At 48.9% G+C, this 26,785-nt stretch overlaps 1 protein-coding gene across 1 annotated transcript in view; it reads left to right on the forward strand.

Moving 5' to 3' along the window:
* The first annotated feature begins 21,284 nt into the window (after nucleotides 1–21,284).
* LOC144755000 (2-5A-dependent ribonuclease-like) overlaps nucleotides 21,285–26,785 on the forward strand; it is a 300,991-nt gene continuing 295,490 nt past the window's right edge. Inside the window, exon 1 of the mRNA XM_078643409.1 lies at nucleotides 21,285–21,516. The gene's annotated coding sequence lies outside the window, so the exon portion shown is untranslated. The remainder of the gene's footprint in view (nucleotides 21,517–26,785) is intronic.

Raw genomic sequence — 26,785 nt, forward strand, 5'->3', positions numbered from 1 at the left:
CACAGACTCAAGACTGGACTGATTTTGTGGAGTGTGCCACTAAGGCTTTGGAGGGTTGGTTACAGGGAAGTAAAGTTTCAGACTATACAGGATTGTACAATCTTATGATGAGAGAACAGATCCTTAATAACTGTACAAACCAGCTGTTGCATCAATACCTTATTGACTCTGATCTGACCTCTCCCCAAGAATTGGGAAAGAAGGCAGACAAATGGGTCAGAACAAGGATTAAGCAGAAACCCCAGAACCAAGGTGGTGACCAGAAGAAAACAGACCAGAAGGGTGGTAATCAGAATCAGAAAGATAAAGAAAAAGACCAGAAGTCTTCAGGCCCCCAAACTAATAGTAAGGAGGGTGGTTCCCAAAATGGTAACAAGAAGAAGAAGAACAAAGGTCCAAAGACACCTTGGTGTAATACCTGCAAATCAGTTTCACACTGGGGCAGTGAGTGCACCAAGGCAAATCCAGTTCCCACCACTACAGCTCCTAAAGCAACTGCAACCCCAAGTACAGTAAGCAGTGGTGGAACACAGTCCAAGGGTGTAGCTGGGTTGACCCTGGGTATTGAAGTAGGATCTGGCCTAGTCAGAGTCCCTACACAGGCAGTTCTCCTGTATGATGTGGACATTGAGTTGCCCACTGCAGTAAGCCCCACTAACCTGGGCAAATACAGGCAGACTCCCTTAATAAATGAGAAACTGGCTCAAGCTTACAGGGACACATGTGCTAGTGTCACCATGGTGACCCCTGGCTTTGTGGACCCTGGACAGATTGTACTAGGAGAGAGCTACCTAGTAACCAATGCAAGCAACTCCACTACCTCCCATAGTGTGGCAGTTGTGAACTTCTCCTGGGGAGGGGTTGATGGCCTAAAGAAAGTTGTGGTGAGTGCAGACCTACCAGTAGACTGTCTGTTAGGCAATGACCTTGAAAGCTCAGCATGGTCAGAAGTGGAGTACAGGACTCATGCAGAAATGCTAGGGATTTCAGAGCATGTCCTTGCCATGACAAGGGCTCAGGCTAAGAAGTGCCTTCCTGAACCAGTGGTGGATCTTGAGACAATAGACCAGCCACAACCCAAGAGAAGGAGCAAGAGAGGAAAGGCCTCGCCTTCCACCTTGCCCCAGGTTGAGGATCAGGTTTCAGAGGAAACTGATTCTGCAGTCCAAGAGGAGACTGTCTCTGAGGAGCTTGAACCTGACCAGGTTGAGTTTCTGGGGACAGGGGGACCCTCAAGGGCAGACCTGAGGCAGGCTCAATTAGATTGCCCTTCCCTTGAACCCCTCAGACAGCAGGCTGCTGCTGAGGCTGCTGGGGATGCCCAAGGTACCCATACTGTGTATTGGGATGAGGGACTCCTTTACTCAGAGGCTAGAACCCCCAAGCCTGGCATGACCAGGAGGTTGGTGATACCTCTGCAGTTTAGGGGATTCCTCCTTACCTTGGCCCATGATATTCCCCTTGCAGGACACTTAGGCCAGAACAAGACGTGGGACAGGCTTGTTCCACACTTTCACTGGCCTCACATGTCAGAGGATGTCAAGGAGTTTTGTCGCTCCTGTGTCACTTGCCAAGCCAGTGGTAAGTCAGGTGGCACAACAAAGGCCCCCCTAATACCACTACCTGTGGTGGGGGTCCCCTTTGAGAGAGTTGGAATTGATATTGTGGGTCCAATGGACCCCCAAACAGCATCTGGGAACAGATTCATACTGGTGGTAGTGGATCATGCCACCAGGTACCCAGAGGCTATTCCCCTAAGGACCACCACAGCACCTGTGGTGGCAAAAGCCCTCATTGCAGTTTTCTCAAGAGTGGGCTTTCCTAAGGAGGTACTATCAGATAGAGGGACAAATTTTATGTCCAGCTATCTAAAAGCAATGTGGAAGGAATGTGGAGTAAACTATAAGTTTACCACCCCATATCATCCACAATGCAATGGGCTTGTGGAGAGATTTAACAAGACCCTGAAAGGCATGATAAAAGGATTACCAGAGAAGCTCAGGCGGAAATGGGACATTCTTTTACCCTGCCTGCTCTTTGCTTACAGAGAGGTCCCACAGAAGGGGGTTGGCTACAGCCCTTTTGAACTTTTGTTTGGCCACCCTGTGAGAGGTCCATTGTGTTTGGTGAAGGAAGGATGGGAGTTACCTCTCAAAAAGCCCAAACTAGACATAGTGGACTATGTACTTGGTCTCCGCTCCAGGATGGCTGAGTACATGGAAAGAGCATCCAAAAACCTGGAGGCCAGCCAAGAATTGCAGAAAGCTTGGCATTTCCAAAAGGCTGTACTGGTAGAGTTCCAACCAGGACAGAAGGTATGGGTACTGGAGCCAGTGGCTCCAGCAGCACTCCAAGACAAATGGAGTGGACCCTATCCTATTATTGAGAAGAAAGGGGAAGTCACCTACTTGGTAGACTTTGGAACACCCAGGAGCCCTCACAGGGTAATCCATGTGAATCGCTTGAAAGCATTTGTAGACAGGGAGGACATGAGCTTGCTCATGGCCACAGATGGGGAACAGGAGGAAGAGAGTGACCCTCTCCCAGACCTGCTTTCCCAGAACCCTGATGATGGTTCAGTTGATGGAGTAGCCTTGGCAGGCAGCCTCACTGACCAGCAACAGAGGGACTGCAGACAAGTTTTGCAGGCTCACAGGCAAATGTTTTCACTCACACCCAGCCAAACTGACTGGTGTACCCATGTTGTGGACACTGGTGACAGTCTGCCTGTCAAGAATAAGATCTACAGGCAACCTGATCATGTCAGGGATTGCATCAAGGCTGAGGTGCAAAAGATGTTGGAGCTTGGAGTGATTGAGCCATCAGAGAGCCCATGGGCCAGCCCAGTAGTCCTGGTGCCAAAACCTCATACCCAAGATGGTAAGAGAGAAATGAGGTTTTGCGTGGATTACAGGGGTCTCAATGCTGTCACTAGGACAGATGCTCACCCCATTCCAAGAGCAGATGAGCTCATTGACAGATTGGCTTCTGCCAAGTTTCTGAGCACATTTGATCTGACAGCTGGCTACTGGCAAATCAGACTAGCTGAGGAGTCAAAAGCCAAAACAGCATTCTCTACCCCTAGTGGACATTATCAGTTTGTGGTAATGCCCTTTGGTTTGAAGAATGCACCTGCCACTTTTCAAAGGTTGGTGAACCAAGTCCTTACTGGGTTGGATGACTTTTGTGCAGCTTATCTGGATGATATTGCTGTCTTTAGCTCCACCTGGGAGGATCACCTGATCCACCTGAAGAAAGTTTTGGAGGCCCTGCAAAAGGCAGGCCTAACTATCAAGGCCACAAAGTGCCAGATAGGGCAGAGTAAGGTTGTATACCTGGGCCACCTAGTAGGTGGAGGCCAGGTTCAGCCACTGGAAAGCAAAATCCAGGCCATACAGGACTGGGCTCCTCCAGTTACCCAGACACAAGTCAGAGCCTTCTTGGGCCTGACTGGGTATTACAGAAAGTTTGTGAAAAACTATGGGTCTATAGTGACACCATTAAATGACTTGACATCCAAGAAGATGCCAAAAAAGGTTCAGTGGACAGTTAGCTGTCAGAAGGCATTTGAAGACCTGAAGAAGGCCATGTGCTCTGCACCTATCCTAAAGAGTCCTGACTACTCCAAACAGTTCATTGTTCAGACAGATGCTTCTGAGTTGGGGGTGGGAGCTGTACTCTCACAACTTAATCAAGATGGTCAAGACCAGCCAATTGCTTTCATTAGCAGGAGGCTAACCCCAAGAGAAAAACGTTGGTCAGCCATTGAGAGGGAGGCCTTTGCTGTGGTTTGGGCATTAAAGAAGTTGAGGTCCTACTTGTTTGGAACTCACTTCCTGGTGCAAACAGACCATAAGCCCCTCTTATGGCTTAATCAGATGAAGGGTGAAAATCCCAAACTGCTCAGGTGGTCCATTTCCCTACAGGGGATGGACTTTACAGTGGAGCACCGCCCAGGGACTGACCATGGTAATGCAGATGGTCTCTCCAGGTACTTCCACTTAGAACATGAAGACTTATCTGGTCAAGGTTAGTTTAATGTCCCTGCGTTTGGGGGGGGGTTGTGTAGGAGAGTAGGGTCTGCTATCCTATGGTCACCCCAAATTTTTGCTTTTTGCTTCACTGGTTTTCGACTACTGAGGCTGTGGGCCTGCTGATCAGACCCCCAGCCTGCTGTTCTCTCACTAAATTAATGACACATGTGCTATAGGCACATACCAATTGGAAATGGACTCCTTGTCAGCCCCTGTAGAATGCACTATAGGTGCACAGGGCACAGGAGCCACTAAGGCCTACCAGGGGCTGCAGCATATCTTTTGCCACCCCTGGCTGGTTCTTAAATTGACACAACTGGCTGATCACTCAGCTGGGGTAAGGTGGTGTACACACCCCTTGCTTAGATATAGTATACCTATGTCTAAACCTATATCTGGACACATGTAAACCTGTGAGCCACTCCTATAGACAGGCCTCACCAATCCTGGAGGCTGGGTGCATGGTTTTTATGTGAGATGGAGCTCTAGCATGAGCTGAGCCTGTCTGCAGCCGTCGGGAACAAATCCCTAAGCTGTTTCAGGATAATGCCATACCATATACTATTAAGTGCCTTATAATCCTCGCGGTTATTTAGCAACTCTGGTTTGGCTTTATCAAAACATGTCGTGTAAGGTGTCATACGCTTTGGAATACCATCCCCTCGCCAGTTCTGGCGACGGGGATGGCATTCCACCCCTCTAGAGGGGTAAGACATGTTACTTCACTTTAATGCGGTTGATTTCTCCAAAGGCCTTAAGATCCACAAAATGGATGCCTCTGCCACAGACAAATGTCTGGACCCCTGGAGCTGACCGAAACCCAGTCAAGGGGGTCCTGGACAAAGGGTTTCCTGTCACAGGAGGGTGTCACCGCCCTCCAGACAGGAGATAGTGTATTGTAGCAGGGAGGTTTGAAAGAAACCAGACACTGCCTGGGGCGCACAAGGCTGCCCCTTGCATAATCCGGCCAAACCGGTTCTGGGGCACTCCAGCCCTCGTGCCAGGGCGGCCTGGATCAAAGGAAGGGGGTGTATCCACCCACTTCCTGGGTCCCACCCATAGGAGGGGACCTAGCAGGTAATCACGCCCACCAGATTCGAATAAGAGTGGGAGCAGTGCCAATGCACATCAGATTTCCTGGAAGAAACATTTGAAACGATATTCTGGACCCTTCGCCCTCCATCTCAACGTGGAAGCCCGAAGAATCTCCCTTGTGGTCAAGGAGTGACCACCCTGCAGCAGCAGGCACCATCCAGCCCTCGACGTCTACTTGGTTGCAGTTCCCGCCGGAACTCGAGCGACTGAGATCGACGAGATCAAGCCTGCCCAGCTTCTAACAGCCCGATCCACAGTCCCTGCAAAGCTGAGACCCGTGGAGGCGACCGGAAGCGTGGGGCACGCCATCTTGAAGTGACCACGAGACGCTGACCGTGCAGCCCACGAGTGACCCTCGAAGCTGTACACCGGGGTTTGAGAAGCCCCCACCCTGAGCTACTCCTGAGCCGAAGTTCAGCCCTCCACACTCGACGAGTGCTGCGTGGGGCCCTTTGGCACGATTTGGCTCAACGCGTTGGCCCGGTCACTTGCCAGCTGGCTTGTGGTCCCTGTGCCGACGAACTACAAAAGAAGACCCGTGATTCTGGTTGCTCCAGATCCACACCAGCTCCCCTGAAAGGGAGCCCCGACTCTGACCTTCCTGGTCCGAGTGAGACGCCATCTTCCAATCCCGCGTGGATTGCTCTTACCAAGGCTTGTTTGCTCCAAACCGGAAGCCGACTGCACCGACGGTGAGAGCCTGCGTGGGACAGATCGTGACCTGCTCCTGGACGTCGCAGATGCCCCAGAGCCCACGTGACAGCGAAGAGAAGCGCCTCGACGACCACCTGATTGCGCCCGACATTGCCTGGTTCCGTCCTGGTTCCACCCTGGTCACTGCTGAGTGACCCAGACTCTGTCCCCTCTGCTTTCAGGTACTCTACAACTTGAGTCCACCCTTGGACTCCACCGGACACTTCGTCTTCACCCTGCCTGCAGCCCTTTCAGCTTCAAGCACCAAGAGCCTGCGTGTCAAAACCCGACGCCACTTCGACCCTGTGCACCCACTTCCTGTGGGTGAGGTAACTTTGCTCCGCCGGTGTTCCCACACTGGTGCACACCTCTAGGGTCTGTGTGTTAAGTTTTGTTCCTCTAGGTTCAGCGGAAGTGTCCTTAAACTTTAACTATTTGACTTTTACGCACCATTGGTTAACATTGGTGCATGCGTGCGCTTTCCGCACATCTCCCGAATCCCGAGGGCCATTCCCGACTTCAGCATTGCTTGTCCTGACTGCTCCCAGCGATTCCCTAGGCCCTAGGCCTAACCACTGTTCGAGTGGCCTCTCTTATACCACTTGTTTAGTATATGGTTTGAGTGGCCCCCTGCCCTCATCCATAATTGTGCAACTTTGTATGTTTAAACAGTGCTTTTGATTTAACGCTTGTGCCCCTTTATTCATAAAGAATACTGGGGATTGTTTTTAGTAATAAACACATATATTTTTATAATATATACTTGTGTGGTGTCCTTTCATTTGGTATTACAGGATTGTATGTGGTAAAACAGCTCGCTTAACACGACCTCTTAAGTTAAGCCTTTAGGCTGCTTAGTCCATGCTACCACTAGGATAGCTTGTCTAATAAGGTTGACTTACAACCAGACACCATAAGGGGATTGTTTGGTCAGGTAGTAGGTGGTTCCAGAATTGGAAACATCCCCTACCAGGCCAACTTCTCACATACATGCTGTTACGTTCGTGACAGCATGGAAATGATAAATCTAGTCGAACATTATCCCTATGACCCCAGCTCTCAGACACTCTGTACTTTGGATGTAGAGTCGCTCTACACCAACATACCCCAAGGAGCGGCTCTACTTGTCATTCAGAAAATCTTAGACTCCAGACCACGACCCCACAGAGTACCGACCCTATTTATATTGCAATTACTTGAATTGTGTCTCACAAAAAACTTTTTTGTCTTTGATGGTGTATTTTTCCAACAGATCAAGGGTACCTCAATGGGAGCCATTTTTGCTCCGCACCTGGCCATTCTGTTCATGGACGCGCTTGAAACTGGCACAATCCTATCAGACACAAACCCATTCCGGTCAAGCATTGCCATTTGGCGACGCTACATAGACGACATTTTCCTGATTTGGAACTCGGATGTAAGGATCTTAGAGTCCTTCCTGCATTGGTTGAACAACAACTGCAATGACTTACAGTTTACTCTTTCCCATCACAAGACAGAGCTACCGTTTCTGGACTTAACAATCTACCATGAGGAGGGCGAATTATTAACTCGCCTTTACAGGAAACCCACTGAACGCAACACTTTGCTCAGGTATGATAGTAATCACCCTAGAGCCCTCAAAGATTCACTCCCATATTCGCAGTTCCTTCGCATTAGGCGGAACTGCTCATCAAAATCAGACTATTTTAGGGAGGCAAGTATTTTGATTTCAAAACTTAAAGCCCGTGGATACCCAAACAGACTAGTCAAGAATGCCTCAAAAAGAGCATGGTATTGTCCGCGAGAAGCCCTTCTGGAACCTAGAATAAGGAAGAGGACAGAGAGAATTGCTTGCGTCACTACCTTCTCTCCAGTGTCAAATAAAATCCGTAAAACAATCCTGCGACATTGGTCAACCTTAAATGTAGGTCAATTAGAGCTTGAAAAACCTTTGTTTGCATTTAAAAAGAGCAAAAACATCAAAGACCACCTTGTCCGAGCTGCTCTTCCCGCACCACCTTCAAATAACACAATTGAATCCAACTGGGGTTTACCGCCTGTGATAGGGCATGTTAAATGCGGGCAATGTATTGTGTGTGATCTAACACTGGAGGGGCGCACTTTCAGTCACAACAATGTCACAATCCACATGAATGATTTAACAAATTGCAACAGCTGTAATGTAATTTATGCGGTTCTATGCCCATGCCCCAGAATGTATGTGGGCCAAACAACACAAAAAGCAAAGACACGGATAAGCCAGCACCGGAGCCGCATAAGATGTGGCACTCTCAATGCACCGTTGGTGGAACACTTTGCCAGTATGAACCACACGGCAGATGACCTGAGATGGACAATTTTGAAATCTGTCAAATTACCCCAAAGAGGAGGTAATTTGCAGCAACTTCTGAATCGTGAGGAGCTGAAATCCATCATACAATTCAACACCATCAACACAGGCCTGAATCGAAGTGAGGACTGGACCACGCTTCTTTGATTCACAAGTCATATTTGCCCTGTAATAGGAGAAGTTACTTTGAATGTTCTGGAAATACATTCTCTGGAATGGACACTTTATTTGATGTTCTGGGCTGAAGAACAATTTTGATGCAAGTAAACACAGTGATGCAATAGCAGGCATCTGTTGTAGTAACGTTAATTTTAAAGTCAATTTTTTCACATGTCACCTTTTCACTGTCACTAGCATGTTTCACCTGATCATTCCCCCTTTTTTCCCCTCATCGTCTATAATGATCCATCCACACAACTCCTAGCCTGTGGATTTGATAACCTGGTGCTGCCCAACTATCCACTCTAAGATGGCGGCCAAAGATCGTTTGAGCCACCACCAAAGACTTTCAATCTCGCTTTACCACTCCAAGATGGCGCTCGGAGTCACCACCACGTGATCCGGCTGCCGTCCTACAAACATTTCTGCCAAACGCGCAACGAGGAACCGGCATCGAGTCCGAGTATCCTGGACACACGCGAGTCCCACCTTGACTTGGTAAGTAATGGAGATTAAAACCCCCGCCCGGGTATGGCTACAAACAAGGGATGCATCCTAAATAACCCCCCTTTGCTTTATTTGATTACAGCGTCTTATTACCCTATTTTCGGGCTAACGAGTGTCTGGCTAATGAGCCCCACTCCAACAACCTTGATTTCCGGGTTGTTTGTTTTCACAAGTAAGGTAGGACTCATTCCTTTCTGTAACACGTTTCCAGACTTGACCGACCCGATCAAGTTACTCATAGAAATTTATCTTTCTCCCCCCAGCGCGCCGCACCAGGCGGAATTACAAAGACCAGGACCCCTCCTATAAACCTTTTGACTCCTAGGAAATTAACAAGCAGCACACTGCGTAGCAACCCACTGGTATGAACTTTATTTTTTGCCCTACAATGGCATCCGGTAATTCTTAAGGTTCATTTACTCTAACCCCCTTCTTAATTTACCCATAGCCCGGCTGCACGCCGTAAGCGGAATTCTCTGACGCCTCCTGCGCGCCTCAGACGAAAAACCTCCGTTCTGATGGTGGTTTCTTCCTCTATTGACCTTAACCTACGTACAGAGGTGGGTCCAAGTGATTACTAGTCCCCTCTACAATCCAATCCGCATTGGTAAACCTCTGTCCATGTAGCGCTAGGAGCACAGTACTCGGCTCACTCACCATATCACAGAGCTTTGTGTGCTATTTGTAAACACTCTTTGCACAAGCCAATCCTTGTCACAATTATCGCACAGCACAAATCAGTGAATGTCACGATTGTCACTGCGATTCCGAATTTTGTTATAAAAGTGCGTTATGTGATTCATCCACTGTCACCATACACAAAACACTCACTGCGAATCCGGTATGTTTATAAAGATGACAGACATGCGAAGACTGCTCTCCGGGCGATTGTTTAAACTTTTGCATATTTCCTTTTTCTGTCTCCAAACAGGCTACATTATGTTCAGGCAAATCTAACTTTAAGTCCTGATGATGATCCCAACTAATTAACTGAGCTTAAGGGATCGAAACGTCGACACCCATGAGTGGGCATGCATATATTTTATTATAAATGTGAATGTTTGCTCTACTCAAGGTGACACTGTTATTATTCTACAAATTGACTTACAGTGCCCTGTTTTTGCTCTTCTCTCTTGCCTGAAAACACCCTTCCACCTTTTGCTATCTTTTTCTCTCCCCTCTGGTACGGCACAGGCTTGTGTCATGCTACTTCTGTAGGAATATAATGTTCATCTGACATTTGTCTACAAATAAATCCCTTGTCCGGCTGGGCAAGGACTTTTTGCATATAGTATTCCATTGTGGTCTATATTGTATTGTGATGATTCTGAATGAGCTAGGAACCCCTGTCCTTATAACATAGTTATACCCATGGTTCTTAGCTATCCGTTGGGTCCCCCTTGTCCTCCAAAACTACTTGAGCGCAATCACCAAGATTGCAGGGTTTGCCGCTAAACTCAAAATACCTCGTGGATCGAGGTTGACCTTCCTAGTGCTAGTGCACACACACCCCTATCTTCCAAAAACCTGTTTCAAAAACTTTTTCTTAAGCCTAACTTTTCACTTATCAGGAGATGTCAGACCATGCCCCTTTGTATACTGCAGACCATATTAAACATTTATGCACATTACCTTCACTATTATCTGAAACTCCAGATGCTCCCTCTACCACTGTGTCTAGCTTGCCAGAACAACTGGAAAAATTAAGGAAAAAACAAGTTCGACTCCAATTGATGGTTTTAATGCTAACCGATTATCTCAAATCAGGAGTAATACCAGTTGGGCTACAGGTGCGCAATATTCCTGGAATATTTACAGATAATCCTAAATACACTACGAATTTTAGTTACATCGGCACCACATGCTCCAGACAGTGGTTAGCCCTAGGCATTGATATCGCGACGGAGACACTAAAAACACTTGAAACAGAAATAGCTGATCTCTTAAAAGAAATTAACGATTCTGACCCTACACCTGAGTGTAAAAAACTACTAGAACAAGTAGATAAGACTGTGGCGGATTTCTATCGTATTGAACAAAATAAGAAATCTAATAAGATCAAAAAAGATATTAAGAATTACAGTGCTGAGAATACGTATCCCTACCTCAACAAGGATTTCTATGCTAATAGACCCTACTTTAATCCTCAGAATAAACCTTGGGGGCGTTTCAATAAACGGAAAAACATAGTAGGATTCTCTGACACTTCAGAGGACTCATCGGATAATTCTGACCCAGGAGAAGGGGGTAGTAACCCAAGAAGAGGGGGCGGGAATCCTCAGGGGAATTTTTTATCCAGAGGTCAATCAGGCACCCCACAGAGAGGGAGAGCGAAAAAACCTCGGAGATGGTTCAACGCTCCGGGAGAGCGGCAGACCCGCAACAACTTCTACCAGTGGTAACATCTAATACACAGATTATGACGGAAATTATACCAATCTTCAATCTATCTAACTACAATCTAGCACACTCTGAGTTAGAACTTCTAAAAAGAGGGCTCTCTTTTGTCCCCACGATACGTCCTAACTACATGGAACTACATACAGAGTTACTGAGATTTTTTAGACTCATTCGGTTGAAAGCATTTTTCTAGTTACACCCCCTCCCTGAATCTAATCGTAACACACCCTTCTGTCCCCCTTCTACATTTCTACCATCGGCGAGTATGATACCGCCGGAGATCATCACCTTTGAAAAACTTGTTTTAAAGGATCTCGAAAGTTTAGAAAAGAAGAAATTATTCGTCCCATATAACATCCCGAGATGCGAGAAAGAGGCAATTGGGACACTCAAATCCAATACCGATGTAATCATTAAGAGTGCAGACAAGGGGGGAGGAATCGTTTTACAGAATATTGACTCCTATAAGGATGAAATTACCCGACAACTAAGCAACAGAGAACACTATCTGAGACTTGGCCGTAATCCAACCACTGAAATCCAAGCTCTGATTAAAAAAATCACCACTGAGGCTAGAGATGAAGGCTTTCTAAGTAAAAAGGAATACAATTTCCTTAACGTCAAGTGTCCTCGACTCCCAGTGATCTACACCCTCCCAAAAATCCACAAAAACATTGAGAATCCCCCAGGCAGACCTATCGTGTCGACATGTGGCTCAATTTTGGAACCATTAGGGTCTTATGTAGATTTTTTCATCAAAGACTTTGTGCCATCTACATGCTGTTACGTTCGTGACAGCATGGAAATGATAAATCTAGTCGAACATTATCCCTATGACCCCAGCTCTCAGACACTCTGTACTTTGGATGTAGAGTCGCTCTACACCAACATACCCCAAGGAGCGGCTCTACTTGTCATTCAGAAAATCTTAGACTCCAGACCACGACCCCACAGAGTACCGACCCTATTTATATTGCAATTACTTGAATTGTGTCTCACAAAAAACTTTTTTGTCTTTGATGGTGTATTTTTCCAACAGATCAAGGGTACCTCAATGGGAGCCATTTTTGCTCCGCACCTGGCCATTCTGTTCATGGACGCGCTTGAAACTGGCACAATCCTATCAGACACAAACCCATTCCGGTCAAGCATTGCCATTTGGCGACGCTACATAGACGACATTTTCCTGATTTGGAACTCGGATGTAAGGATCTTAGAGTCCTTCCTGCATTGGTTGAACAACAACTGCAATGACTTACAGTTTACTCTTTCCCATCACAAGACAGAGCTACCGTTTCTGGACTTAACAATCTACCATGAGGAGGGCGAATTATTAACTCGCCTTTACAGGAAACCCACTGAACGCAACACTTTGCTCAGGTATGATAGTAATCACCCTAGAGCCCTCAAAGATTCACTCCCATATTCGCAGTTCCTTCGCATTAGGCGGAACTGCTCATCAAAATCAGACTATTTTAGGGAGGCAAGTATTTTGATTTCAAAACTTAAAGCCCGTGGATACCCAAACAGACTAGTCAAGAATGCCTCAAAAAGAGCATGGTATTGTCCGCGAGAAGCCCTTCTGGAACCTAGAATAAGGAAGAGGACAGAGAGAATTGCTTGCGTCACTACCTTCTCTCCAGTGTCAAATAAAATCCGTAAAACAATCCTGCGACATTGGTCAACCTTAAATGTAGGTCAATTAGAGCTTGAAAAACCTTTGTTTGCATTTAAAAAGAGCAAAAACATCAAAGACCACCTTGTCCGAGCTGCTCTTCCCGCACCACCTTCAAATAACACAATTGAATCCAACTGGGGTTTACCGCCTGTGATAGGGCATGTTAAATGCGGGCAATGTATTGTGTGTGATCTAACACTGGAGGGGCGCACTTTCAGTCACAACAATGTCACAATCCACATGAATGATTTAACAAATTGCAACAGCTGTAATGTAATTTATGCGGTTCTATGCCCATGCCCCAGAATGTATGTGGGCCAAACAACACAAAAAGCAAAGACACGGATAAGCCAGCACCGGAGCCGCATAAGATGTGGCACTCTCAATGCACCGTTGGTGGAACACTTTGCCAGTATGAACCACACGGCAGATGACCTGAGATGGACAATTTTGAAATCTGTCAAATTACCCCAAAGAGGAGGTAATTTGCAGCAACTTCTGAATCGTGAGGAGCTGAAATCCATCATACAATTCAACACCATCAACACAGGCCTGAATCGAAGTGAGGACTGGACCACGCTTCTTTGATTCACAAGTCATATTTGCCCTGTAATAGGAGAAGTTACTTTGAATGTTCTGGAAATACATTCTCTGGAATGGACACTTTATTTGATGTTCTGGGCTGAAGAACAATTTTGATGCAAGTAAACACAGTGATGCAATAGCAGGCATCTGTTGTAGTAACGTTAATTTTAAAGTCAATTTTTTCACATGTCACCTTTTCACTGTCACTAGCATGTTTCACCTGATCATTCCCCCTTTTTTCCCCTCATCGTCTATAATGATCCATCCACACAACTCCTAGCCTGTGGATTTGATAACCTGGTGCTGCCCAACTATCCACTCTAAGATGGCGGCCAAAGATCGTTTGAGCCACCACCAAAGACTTTCAATCTCGCTTTACCACTCCAAGATGGCGCTCGGAGTCACCACCACGTGATCCGGCTGCCGTCCTACAAACATTTCTGCCAAACGCGCAACGAGGAACCGGCATCGAGTCCGAGTATCCTGGACACACGCGAGTCCCACCTTGACTTGGTAAGTAATGGAGATTAAAACCCCCGCCCGGGTATGGCTCCAAACAAGGGATGCATCCTAAATAACTCCCCTTTGCTTTATTTGATTACAGCGTCTTATTACCCTATTTTCGGGCTAACGAGTGTCTGGCTAATGAGCCCCACTCCAACAACCTTGATTTCCGGGTTGTTTGTTTTCACAAGTAAGGTAGGACTCATTCCTTTCTGTAACACGTTTCCAGACTTGACCGACCCGATCAAGTTACTCATAGAAATTTATCTTTCTCCCCCCAGCGCGCCGCACCAGGCGGAATTACAAAGACCAGGACCCCTCCTATAAACCTTTTGACTCCTAGGAAATTAACAAGCAGCACACTGCGTAGCAACCCACTGGTATGAACTTTATTTTTTGCCCTACAATGGCATCCGGTAATTCTTAAGGTTCATTTACTCTAACCCCCTTCTTAATTTACCCATAGCCCGGCTGCACGCCGTAAGCGGAATTCTCTGACGCCTCCTGCGCGCCTCAGACGAAAAACCTCCGTTCTGATGGTGGTTTCTTCCTCTATTGACCTTAACCTACGTACAGAGGTGGGTCCAAGTGATTACTAGTCCCCTCTACAATCCAATCCGCATTGGTAAACCTCTGTCCATGTAGCGCTAGGAGCACAGTACTCGGCTCACTCACCATATCACAGAGCTTTGTGTGCTATTTGTAAACACTCTTTGCACAAGCCAATCCTTGTCACAATTATCGCACAGCCCAAATCAGTGAATGTCACGATTGTCACTGCGATTCCGAATTTTGTTATAAAAGTGCGTTATGTGATTCATCCACTGTCGCCATACACAAAACACTCACTGCGAATCCGGTATGTTTATAAAGATGACAGACATGCGAAGACTGCTCTCCGGGCGATTGTTTAAACTTTTGCATATTTCCTTTTTCTGTCTCCAAACAGGCTACATTATGTTCAGGCAAATCTAACTTTAAGTCCTGATGATGATCCCAACTAATTAACTGAGCTTAAGGGATCGAAACGTCGACACCCATGAGTGGGCATGCATATATTTTATTATAAATGTGAATGTTTGCTCTACTCAAGGTGACACTGTTATTATTCTACAAATTGACTTACAGTGCCCTGTTTTTGCTCTTCTCTCTTGCCTGAAAACACCCTTCCACCTTTTGCTATCTTTTTCTCTCCCCTCTGGTACGGCACAGGCTTGTGTCATGCTACTTCTGTAGGAATATAATGTTCATCTGACATTTGTCTACAAATAAATCCCTTGTCCGGCTGGGCAAGGACTTTTTGCATATAGTATTCCATTGTGGTCTATATTGTATTGTGATGATTCTGAATGAGCTAGGAACCCCTGTCCTTATAACATAGTTATACCCATGGTTCTTAGCTATCCGTTGGGTCCCCCTTGTCCTCCAAAACTACAGTGGCACTGTGCATCATGAATGACTCATGACTTTTTCGGATTGCCTATGTACAGGGGCATAGTGAGCCCTTCCCAGCCCCACACCTTGCTTTAGGAACTACAGCAGGGGTGAAGTAATTGATGGGCCTCTTCTGTCTGGAACTCTGCAGACAAAGGCTAAGCTCATAATTAATGTGAAAAGGTATGTAAGTGAAGGGATAGGTGGACGGCTGGATGGATTTGTGAAAGGATGAACGGATGAATGAAAGGGTGAATGGATGGATAATGAGAGAAAAGATGGACTGATGTGTGAGTGGAATGATGGATGAGAGAAAGGGTAAATAGATGGATGTATGGGTGGAAGGGTAGATGAATGGGTAAAAGGATGGATGGATGAGTGAGAGGATGGATTGATGAGTGAAAGGGTGGGTGACAAGCAAGTGAATGGCTGGATGGATGAGGGAAATGATGGATGGATTGATGAATTGATAAGTGAAAGGGTGAATGGATGGATGGATGAGTGAAAGGGTGGATATAAGGCTGGATGAGTGAGTGAAAGGGAGGGTGGATGGATGGCCAGGAGGGTGGAAAGATGAGTGAAGAAGTGAAAGGGTGGATGGTGACCCACTTGTGGGACACCCCCGCGCCGCACGGCCACCAGCTGCTGCGTGTGCCCCCAGTGCCTGCCTCTGCCTCAGCGCCGGCCTCGCAGCCGCCCTGAGAGCTCTCCTTGGTTTTCCCCCGTTTTTTGTCCTGAATTTGTGCTTGTTTCTTTATTATTTCTTCCTGTGCCCTGATCGCGTGTAACTGTATTTTTCCCCCGTTTTTGTCCAGAATTTGTGCTTGTTTCTTTAATTCTTCCTGTGCCCTGATCGCGTGTAACAGTATTTTTCCCCCGTTTTTGTCCAGAATTTGTGCTTGCTTCCTTTTTTCTTCCTGTGCCCTGATCGCGTGTAACAGTATTTTTCCCCCGTTTTTGTCCAGAATTTGTGCTTGCTTCCTTTTTTTTCTTCCTGTGCCCTGATCGTGTGTCTCTGCATTTTTCCCCCGTTTTGTCCTGAATTTGTGCTTGTTTTCCTGTATCTGCCGTCTCTCGTCGTGTTGCCCACCTCGCCGCCCCCCGCTCCCGCTTCCCGCCACCGCCTTCAGCCCCGCCCCTTTTCTCTTCTGTTTCCCTCCCCGCTCCCGCCTCCCAGCTGCTCCGCCCACCCGCGCACTTCGCCTTAAATGGCGACCGTGCGAACGCGCAGCGTTGACGCGCAGCGGGCGCGCCCCAAGCGCGCCGAAGGCGCGCCAAAGGTAAGCCCGTCTGCGCCCGTCCGCGCCTGGACCGCGCCCAGTGCCAGGACCCCTGGCCCCCACCGACGGAAGCCGACCCGACGAACCTACAGCGCCGCCGACCTCATCGCACTCAACACCGGCCACATCCCAGGATGTCACCGAGCCGCCCCTAAGCACACCCACGGACCCTTCAGCTGCCTCGCCTGCAAGTTCACCTGCATCCGGACCTTCCCTGCACCCGCCAAGCCGACCTCCAGCAGCACCCACCTCAAGTGCATCCTGCTCAACACCCGCTCCGTCCACAGACACGCCGTAGAACTCTGGAACCTGCTCGACACCACCGCCCCCGACGTTGCCTTCATCACCGAGACCTGGATGAACGCCTCCTCAGCCCCAGACATCGCCATCGCCATCCCAGAGGGCTACAAGATCGTCCGGAGGGACCGCGACAACCAGACCGGAGGAGGCATCGCCATCATCCACAGAGACACCATCCGCATCACGACCAACACCGACGACACCCTCACCACCGCTGAACACCTGCACTTCCAGATCCACACCAACCCGAAGACCACCCTCAGAGGCACCCTGATCTACCGACCCCCGGGACCGCGCACACGATTCAGCGAGGACATCGCCGACTTCGTCAGCCCGCACGCTCTCCCCTCCGCCGACTACATCCTCCTGGGGGACCTCAACTTCCACCTGGAGAACAACAACGACCGCAACACCATCACCCTGCTCGACAACCTCGACAACCTCGGACTCAAGCAGCTAGTGACCACCCCCACCCACCTCGCCGGACACACACTCGACGCCGTCTTCTCATCCAGCAAAGACGTCACCTTCAGCCACGCAACAGGACTCCACTGGACGGACCACAGCTGCGTCCACTTCACCTTCAGAAGAACGACGATCCACCACCTCCAGCAACAGGTTGCTCGAAGAAGCTGGAACAAGATCACAGCCGACCAGCTCACCGCCTCCCTGAGCCAGCACCCTCCCGCCAACTCAGCGAACCCCAGCCAGGCCGCCGACAACCTCACGAAGTGGATCAGCAACTGCGCGGACGAACTCGCCCCTCTGAGGACCCCGCCCAGCAGATCCTGCAGCAGAAAAACACCATGGTTCACCGACGAACTCAAGTGCTCCAAGAAGAACTGTCGAGCCCTCGAGAAAGCCTGGAGAAGGGAACCAACGACGGACAACATGACCACCCTCAAGCTCGCCACCCGGAAACACCACCAACTAATCCGCGCCACCAAGAAAAATGCATACAAGGACCGGCTGGACAACAACGCACACAACTGCAAGGAACTCTTCAACATCGTGAAAGAGCTCTCCAACCCCAACGCCGGAAACAACGACATCACCCCGTCGCAAGACCTCTGCAACTCCCTCGCGTCCTACTTCCACAACAAGATCACGGACATACACAACAGCTTCAACAACCAACCAACGCAAGCCACAACCGCAACGACGCCACCATCCACCACCCTCCGCACCTGGACCCCGATCAGCACCGAAGACACCATCCGCACCATGAACTCCATCCATTCCGGATCTCCGACTGACCCCTGCCCTCACCACGTCTTCAACAAGGCCGACGCTGTCCTCGCACCCCACCTGCGGGACATCATCAACACCTCCTTCGACTCCGCCACCTTCCCTGAGAGCTGGAAGCACGCCGAACTCAGCGCTCTCCTCAAGAAACCCACAGCAGACCCCACCGACCTCAAGAACTACCGTCCCATCTCGCTCCTCCCGTTCCCGGCCAAAGTCATCGAGAAGACCGTCAACAAACAGCTGGCCGCCTTCCTCGAGACAAATGGATCCCTCGACCCCTCACAGTCCGGCTTCCGAGCGAACCACAGCACCGAGACCGCCCTCATCGCCGCCACCGACGACCTTCGAACTCTGATGGACAACGGAGAAACAGCGGCCCTCATCCTCCTGGACCTCTCCGCGGCTTTCGACACTGTCTGCCACCGCACCCTAGTACAGCGCCTCAGCAACATCGGAATCCAGGAGAAGGCACTGGAATGGATCACCTCCTTCCTCGACGGAAGAACACAAAGAGTCCGCCTACCACCGTACAAGTCAGAGGCCACCAAAGTCATCTGCGGCGTACCCCAAGGATCCTCGCTGAGCCCAACCCTCTTCAACGTCTACATGAGCCCCCTCGCGGCCATCGCACGCCAACACAACCTGAACATCATCTCCTACGCCGACGACACCCAGCTGATCCTCTCCCTGACCAACGACCCCGCCACCGCCAGAGCCAACCTGCACGAAGGGATGAGAGACGTAGCCGAATGGATGACGACCAGCCGCCTGAAACTGAACTCAGACAAGACGGAGGTCCTCATCCTGGGCTCCACGCCCTCCGCCTGGGACGACTCCTGGTGGCCCCCCGCCCTGGGCACCGCACCCAAACCGACGGACCACGCACGCAACCTGGGCTTCATCCTGGACTCCTCCCTCTCCATGACCAGACAAGTCAACGCCGTCTCCTCGTCATGCTTCAACATCCTGCGCATGCTACGTAAGATCTTCCGGTGGATCCCCACCGAGACGAGGAAGACGGTCACCCAAGCCCTCGTCACCAGCCGACTGGACTACGGCAACGCCCTCTACGCCGGAACCACTGCCAAACTCCAGAAGAGACTCCAGCGGATCCAGAACGCCTCGGCGAGACTCATCCTCGACATCCCCCGACGCAGCCACATCTCCGGACACCTGAGAGATCTGCACTGGCTCCCGGTCAACAAGAGAATCACCTTCCGGCTCCTCACCCACGCGCACAAAGCCCTACACGACCAAGGCCCGAGCTACCTCAACAACCGGATCAACTTCTACACTCCCAAGCGCCTCCTCAGATCAACCAACCACGCCCTCGCCGCCGTCCCCCGCATCCGAAGAGCGACAACAGGAGGAAGATCCTTCTCCTACCTGGCCGCCAAGACCTGGAACTCACTTCCGACCAATCTGCGCCTGACCCAAGACCACCTCTCCTTCAGGAAGAAGCTCAAGACCTGGCTGTTCGAGCAGTAGCGGCACCCCCCCCCTCCCAGCGCCTTGAGACCCTACGGGTGAGTAGTGCGCTATACAAATGACCTGATTGATTGATTGATTGATTGGGTGACAGAAAGGAAGGAATGGATGAGTGAAGGAGTGAAAGGGTGGATGGATGAGAGAAAGGATGGATGATGAGTGAAGGAGTGAAAGGGTGGATGGATGAGAGAAAGGATGGACGGATGAGTGAAAGGATGGATGAGTGATAGGGTCAATGGATGGATTCCTGAATGGGTGAGTAGATGGATAGGTTGATGGAAGGATGAATGGGTAATTGAAAGAGGGATGGAGAGAGAAAGGGAGGATGGATGGATAACTGAAAGGGTGGAAGGATGAGTTACTGGGTGGATGAATGAGTAAGTGAAAGGTGGCTGAGTGGGTGAAAGGGTAGATGGCTGGATGGATGAGTGCATGGATGGATGAGTGGAAGAGTGGATGGATGAGTGTACAGATGGATAAGGTGAAAGGATGAATGGAGGGATGGATGAGTGAAAGGGTGGATGGAGGGATGGATGAGTGGAATAATGGATGGCTGGGAGGCTAGAGGATGGAAAGGTTTGCAAATGGTTGAATATTGATATGGATGGGCACACAGATGGAAGGACAGAATGAATGGTGAAAGACTGAATGATAGATGAAAGAATGATTACACCTTGTAACCCCCATTATCTTAAGTACATTTCCTATAGATTGACTTTCACATTTATAGGAGTCATTGTCTGTATATAATATGTGTGTGATGTAACGCACTCCGACACTATGTCCTAATTGCTTGGGATGAGTAGCACTATAAAAGAAATCAAATACACATGAGAGAGAGTCTATGTGAAGCGGAGGGTCCCGTTGGAGGGTGTAGCAAGGCCGGACCGGGCATCGGGTGTTTCCCTGGGAGGCTAGAAAGGTAGGGGGGTTGTGGGGAGTGCGTTTTTTTTACCACAAAAGGACCTGCACATTTGCTCAAAACTGTGCGCATACTGAACAAGCATTTGCAATGCAATAGGTCTCGCATTTGCGAGAGTTTAAGCTATTGGCATTGTAAATGGCAATTCCTTTATTTATGTTTTTAAAGCCAACACGTACATAAAAGGCATTGTCATTTACAATGCCAACAGTTCAAACTCCTGCAAATGCGAGCCTATTGCATTGCAAATGCTTATTTTTCCAATTACAGTCAGTGGTGGGGTGGGGTTGGCCAGAGCCAGGGGCACTGGCGTAGCTAGGGGGGGGCGAGGGGGGCGGCCCGCCCCAGGCGGCACAATTTTGGAGGCAGCAGGCACATGTGTGGCTGTTGTTGCTGAGCAGCCAGTGCTCGCACGTGTATTTAAAAGTGCAACTAAATCCTGCACCACCTAGCTTAGTGGTGGTGCGGCGCCGGTGTGCCGCAAGCCGTACTGCTTATGTGGTTCCCAGGGCCGTCAATCTTGCAGCGCGAAAGCACTACCAATGACGGCCCTGGGGATCTTTGTTTGGCCAGCCCACCCGCTACTACAGTGACTCCTCGAATCGACTCGAGAGCCACTGCTTTCACTTTCGTTCAGTTGAGCAGCAGCTGAACTCAGAAATGGCTTCCTGCATCACATGCTCCCGATGACCCAGCCTGTCCCACCACCATGATGACCCGTGCAACTGAGCCTGCCAGTTAGAGTGAGCCTGATGTGGGCAGCCGGATACTACAGGGAGAGAGAGGCAAGCCAGGTGGTCTGCATCTCGTGAAATGGAGCTGCTCTCGAGATGGCCACAGCTACAATTTCCCTTCAAGTAAGTGTGTGCTTAGCTGCCCTGGAAGTTAAAGAGAGGCATAAAATAAGAATCCTTGCTGGCAATAATGCATAGCTGCCAAGGTTTCAGATTTCTTTTGTTTGACATTTTAATAATTTTAGTGTAATTATGAGCGACATTCAACGACTAAGAGTGACACTTTCTCACGAGGTAAAAATCAATCAAAGACGACAAGGGAAACATATCAATATCAGAATTAACACCCATTTGAGCAATAGGAGGTTTAATAATATCTTACAACTGCTGCACAGCACCAGAATTCGATGCCAAAAAATGTAGCCCATATTGTGACCCTGTCACACCTACACTTCAGGGTGTGTTCTGGAAGACAGCGTCCATATGTGATTTTACTGCAGGAAAGGTTTATAGTAATATAAGAAAAACAAGCATTGAAAATGCAATAGGTCTCGCAATAGAAGAGTTTAACATTTTTCGTGTTGCAAATGGATGAGTGGCGTTGCGTGGATGAGTGGCGTTGCGTGGATGAGTGGCGTTGCGTGTGTGAGTGGCGTTGCGTGTGTGAGTGGCGTTGCGTGTGTGAGTGGCGTTGCGTGTGTGAGTGGCGTTGCGTGTGTGAGTGGCGTTGCGTGTGTGAGTGGCGTTGCGTGTGTGAGTGGCGTTGCGTGTGTGAGTGGCGTTGCGTGTGTGAGTGGCGTTGCGTGTGTGAGTGGCGCTGCGTGGGTGAGTGGCGCTGCGTGGGTGAGTGGCGTTGCGTGGGTGAGTGGCGTTGCGTGGGTGAGTGGCGTTGCGTTGTTGAGTGGCGCTGCGTGTGTGAGTGGCGTTGCATGTGTGAGTGGCGTTGCATGTGTGAGTGGCGTTGCGTGTGTGAGTGGCGTTGCGTGTGTGAGTGGCGTTGCGTGTGTGAGTGGCGTTGCGTGTGTGAGTGGCGTTGCGTGGTTGAGTGGCGTTGCGTGGTTGAGTGGCGTTGCGTGGTTGAGTGGCGTTGCGTGGTTGAGTGGCGTTGCATGTGTGAGTGGCGTTGCATGTGTGAGTGGCGTTGCGTGTGTGAGTGGCGTTGCGTGTGTGAGTGGCGTTGCGTGTGTGAGTGGCGTTGCGTGTGTGAGTGGCGTTGCGTGTGTGAGTGGCGTTGCGTGGTTGAGTGGCGTTGCGTGGTTGAGTGGCGTTGCGTGGTTGAGTGGCGTTGCGTGGTTGAGTGGCGTTGCGTGGTTGAGTGGCGTTGCATGTGTGAGTGGCGTTGCATGTGTGAGTGGCGTTGCATGTGTGAGTGGCGTTGCATGTGTGAGTGGCGTTGCATGTGTGAGTGGCGTTGCATGGGCAGTAGTTTCTAGCTTTGTGCGGTAAAGCTTTGTGCCTATATGGGGCCTTGATGTCCAATTGGACCGGAAATTGGCAGGCTGCATGTGCTTATCTGCCATTAATTCCTCATTTCTGTAAATCCCCTTGGGACGAGATACTATTGCCCAGTAAGTGCCCCGCTATCAGGATAAGTGGCTGCCCCCTGGGGTTGGGCTGAGGGCCCTTCCTTCTCCTTTTGTCACAGCACAGCTAGAGAGTGCGCTGTGAAGAGCTGAGAATGGGGCATTGCTGCTGTGCTTTATTGCAGCCATATAACTGTCTCCGAAAACAAGAGGTGACGGACCAACACGGGGTGGGGGGAAGGGAGAGGTAGAATGAGATGAGGGGACGTTGTTCTAAATAGATTGAAGAGTCGTGGTTTCCTCTGAAGGCACCGGGGCACAATTTCAATGCTGAGTGGAAGGAGGGAGCACATGGAGCGAGGAGAGAAGAGGGAGGGAGGGGGTCACGGGGAGCTATGGGGAATGCTATGCTGACATTTTTAACACCACAGACACGCATAAAAAAAAGCCATTAACAAAAATAAGCTGTGTTTTAGGAAGGAAGAAGGCTGTTTGTGAGGGTGCACGTGTGATTGTGCAGTGTGGGCTTGCATGTGTGTTTGGTATGGAAATGCAATGTATGCATATGAGACTGCATGTATGAATGTGCATGTTTATAGAAATGTGAGTGCGTGTCTATTTGCATGTATGTAATTATTTAGGCACCTGTGCTCATGCATGGGCCTGTGCCTTGATGTGCGCATTCCCACGCATGTGAGTATTATTGAAGGTCTGTTTGCGTACAAATATGTGGTGTACCTTTGTACAAGATTATCCTTGTTAATTTTCATACCGTCAAATAGCATATTAAACTATCTGAAGGTTCTTCTCTATTGGCCCCGGGATAATGTTATTCTTTATAACACCATTCTGACAAGCAACCTGCTGATTGTGCGTGCAAGATATTGGGGAAATCCGAACGGCATAACGAAAGAAGGGGCTCCCGCAAGAAACATAATGAAGTCAGACTGCCATTGGAATTTCTTATTTTGCAGAAAGAATGCCCTAAATCTGCTGCTTATTTCTGCAATACAAAGATGCACATCCCAGTGGTGCGTGCGCGCGAACACACAAAATGTTAAAAATGCCATGCAATGCCACATTTCCATTAGTGAACTGCGGGCCTTCTTAAAAGGAAAGAAAAGACCCGGTGGGGGGGGAGGGACGAGGGGGAAGATGACAGAATGAGAGATTGGGAGCTAATGAAACAAGCAGTGGCGGTCCCTTTCAAGTGAAAGCGGGATGTAATTAGGGGGGAGGAGAAGTCTGGGCAGGCAGGATGACTCAGGGGAGGGGGCGGAGGGGGAGAGCGGCATGTGGGTGTTAAGAAGCCGGGCCTTTGAAGTGAAGCTAAGCTTCACTTCAAAAGGTGTCGGAGGAATGCGGCTGACGGTGATTGCGGCTGTGCACGCGCTTTTAAGCTCAATGCACATGCGCATTGAGCTTAAAAGTCACGGGCACTGCAAGGAATCGCCACGATTCCTTGCTTCTTAGTTAAAAGTTGTTTAGGCCGCAATAGGCTCGCAAGCTCGATGCGCATGCGCATCGACAGGCGAGACCTAATCAAGAGTACAACCCATTGCAGCAAACCCAACACACCCAGAAAAAAGCCAAAACAATCAGCCCAAAACTGTCACTTCAGGGGTTGCATTGGAAGCGGGCATGAAACTTGTTTATAAAATTATAAACACTACAGTGCCCTACCTGCTGGCTATGCCTTAGATTAGACTTATCTGTCTCTCAGCTTGAGGCTTAATGCATTTCTAGTGCTTTACAGCATTTTTACGATTTTCTTGTTGCTCTAATTTAATTACATATTTTTTACTCTTCGTTGCTGGATTTTGCTCGGGAGAAAGTGTCACTCCTAGTCCTTGAAATGTCACTCATTATTACACTGAAATTCTGAAAATGTCACACATAGCAATCTGAAACCTTGGCAGCTATGACACTGACAGCCTAAATAAGGTAAGTGAAAATGAATTACATTTGAATTCTTATTCCTCTGTTCCATACAGCAGCAGTAGGAACTTAACTTAAGGGTGGCTGTCAGTTTAAGGTATCACTGGATATGGGTGACACTGACAGTTGAAAGGATCTCTAGTTTTGACCTGGGGGCCACAGGTGGGTCGGTGGTGGTGCTTTTCAAAGGAGTCTCGAATGACTGCTGGACTGCAGTGCTGGCTGACTGACACCACATGAAGTTACCCAGAGGCAAGGGCGAGTGGCAGGCCTTTTTGGAATGCATGTGGTGGATGAGAAAACATGAAACTGCCTGCACTGTGGGGAAAAATATGTAAATTGTATTTTTTTACGCTATGGACTTTCTTACAGCTCCACCATGTGGGGGGGGCTAACCTAGTTACTCAGTTTGCAAGTAACATCATAGTCTGTGCCATCACAGCCTGTGATGTCACAATGCATGGCCTCACACGTGGCATCACAGTAAGTGACATCACACATCATGAGTGCATTTGAGCGCATTATGAGATTTAATAAATTAGATTTCGCTTTGGGGTTGTGCTAAAAAAAAGTGGCGCAATCCTGATCCATCAACTAATTTTACAAATTTTCTAAAAGCCTGCCTCAAAGAAATTGGCAGCAAGGAGAAGCATGTTGGTAGATCTGTTATGCCTAATTGTTTGCAAAGTCTGCATTTTCTAATATTTTTAGGGGGACAGGGGTGCCCAGTATAGATCATGGAATAATAATTGGTGAGATAACCCAGATGGTTAAAGTATTTCTTGGAGAGTTCTGTTTTGTGTAGTCCCAGATCTGACTCGAAGTAGTATAGAAGGTTAATGTGCTTGCAAAGCACATCATGTAATATGCAAGTTTTTTATGTAGCAAGGTAAGTGGGTTACTGCTTTGAACACAGATCCTTTCGATACTTGCAGCTCATAAATAGTAAGCCTTTTACTATTGCACAGTGAGCTATGTAGGATAGGTGACTGCTGCACCTTTTAACCCTCACTGACTCATGCAATAAATCTTGTACACTGATTTACACACTTGTAGGAAAATAGTGCTATTTAAATTGTGTGTAAATACTGGGACAGACCAACACATATGACATTCTTACAGTTCATGCACTTACATAAAGGGACCTAATAAAGTCAAACGCATGCCTCTCTTAAGCACCTGTGAAGAGATAACCAGCTGTGTGCTTTTGTTTCCCTTTGTTGCATTTACATAGTGTGAGGTTCCAGGCCACTCCATCAAAAGGAGGCCTAATGCCACTTAACTTGACCTTTATCTTTGGCCCAGCTGGAGGTGAAGATAAAAAAGCTCCCCTCGCTTCCATGATGGGAATGAAAAGCATACAATGTGCAGGTGCTGCTGAACGTGTCCAGGAGTTTGAAAATGACACCGGGACACGTTCAGCATATTTCTGTGTGGCCCAACTTCTTGGCAGGGTGGACGGCGTTCACACTGTGAAAATTGTGGGTGGACTCACACAGCACCTCCGCTCCGACCTTTGCTTTCACCTGCAGTGGAATAGAGAGTGGCGTAACTTGAACCCTGCCAATCCACCCCCGCTGCTCGCTGTCCTTTTTCCCCAGCCCCCCGGCCATGGGCGGCAATCTGAGGGATAGCCCGGGCGCCAGAAGCTCTAGCTACGACCTGGCCAGGGGAGGAGTGGTGTACGCATTAACTGTTTGGTCGGCCCTCTTGGGCCGACCAAACAGTTCATGCGCACTTTGCATGCTCCCACCAGGCTGCATTAGACAGCCTGGTGAGGAGCATGCACAGGCTCCCTGTTCCCGTCTGTGTGCCGAACCACGGTGCTCAGACCAATCACAACACTGTATTTCAGTGTTATGATTGGCTCAGGGGAGCCTGTGTGTCCGGTTGCTTCCTGCTGCTGGCTGGGACAGGAAGATGAAGATGAA

The sequence above is a fragment of the Lissotriton helveticus genome, chromosome 1_1 (genome assembly GCF_964261635.1).
Source record: "Lissotriton helveticus chromosome 1_1, aLisHel1.1, whole genome shotgun sequence".
Lineage (NCBI taxonomy): Eukaryota > Metazoa > Chordata > Amphibia > Caudata > Salamandridae > Lissotriton > Lissotriton helveticus.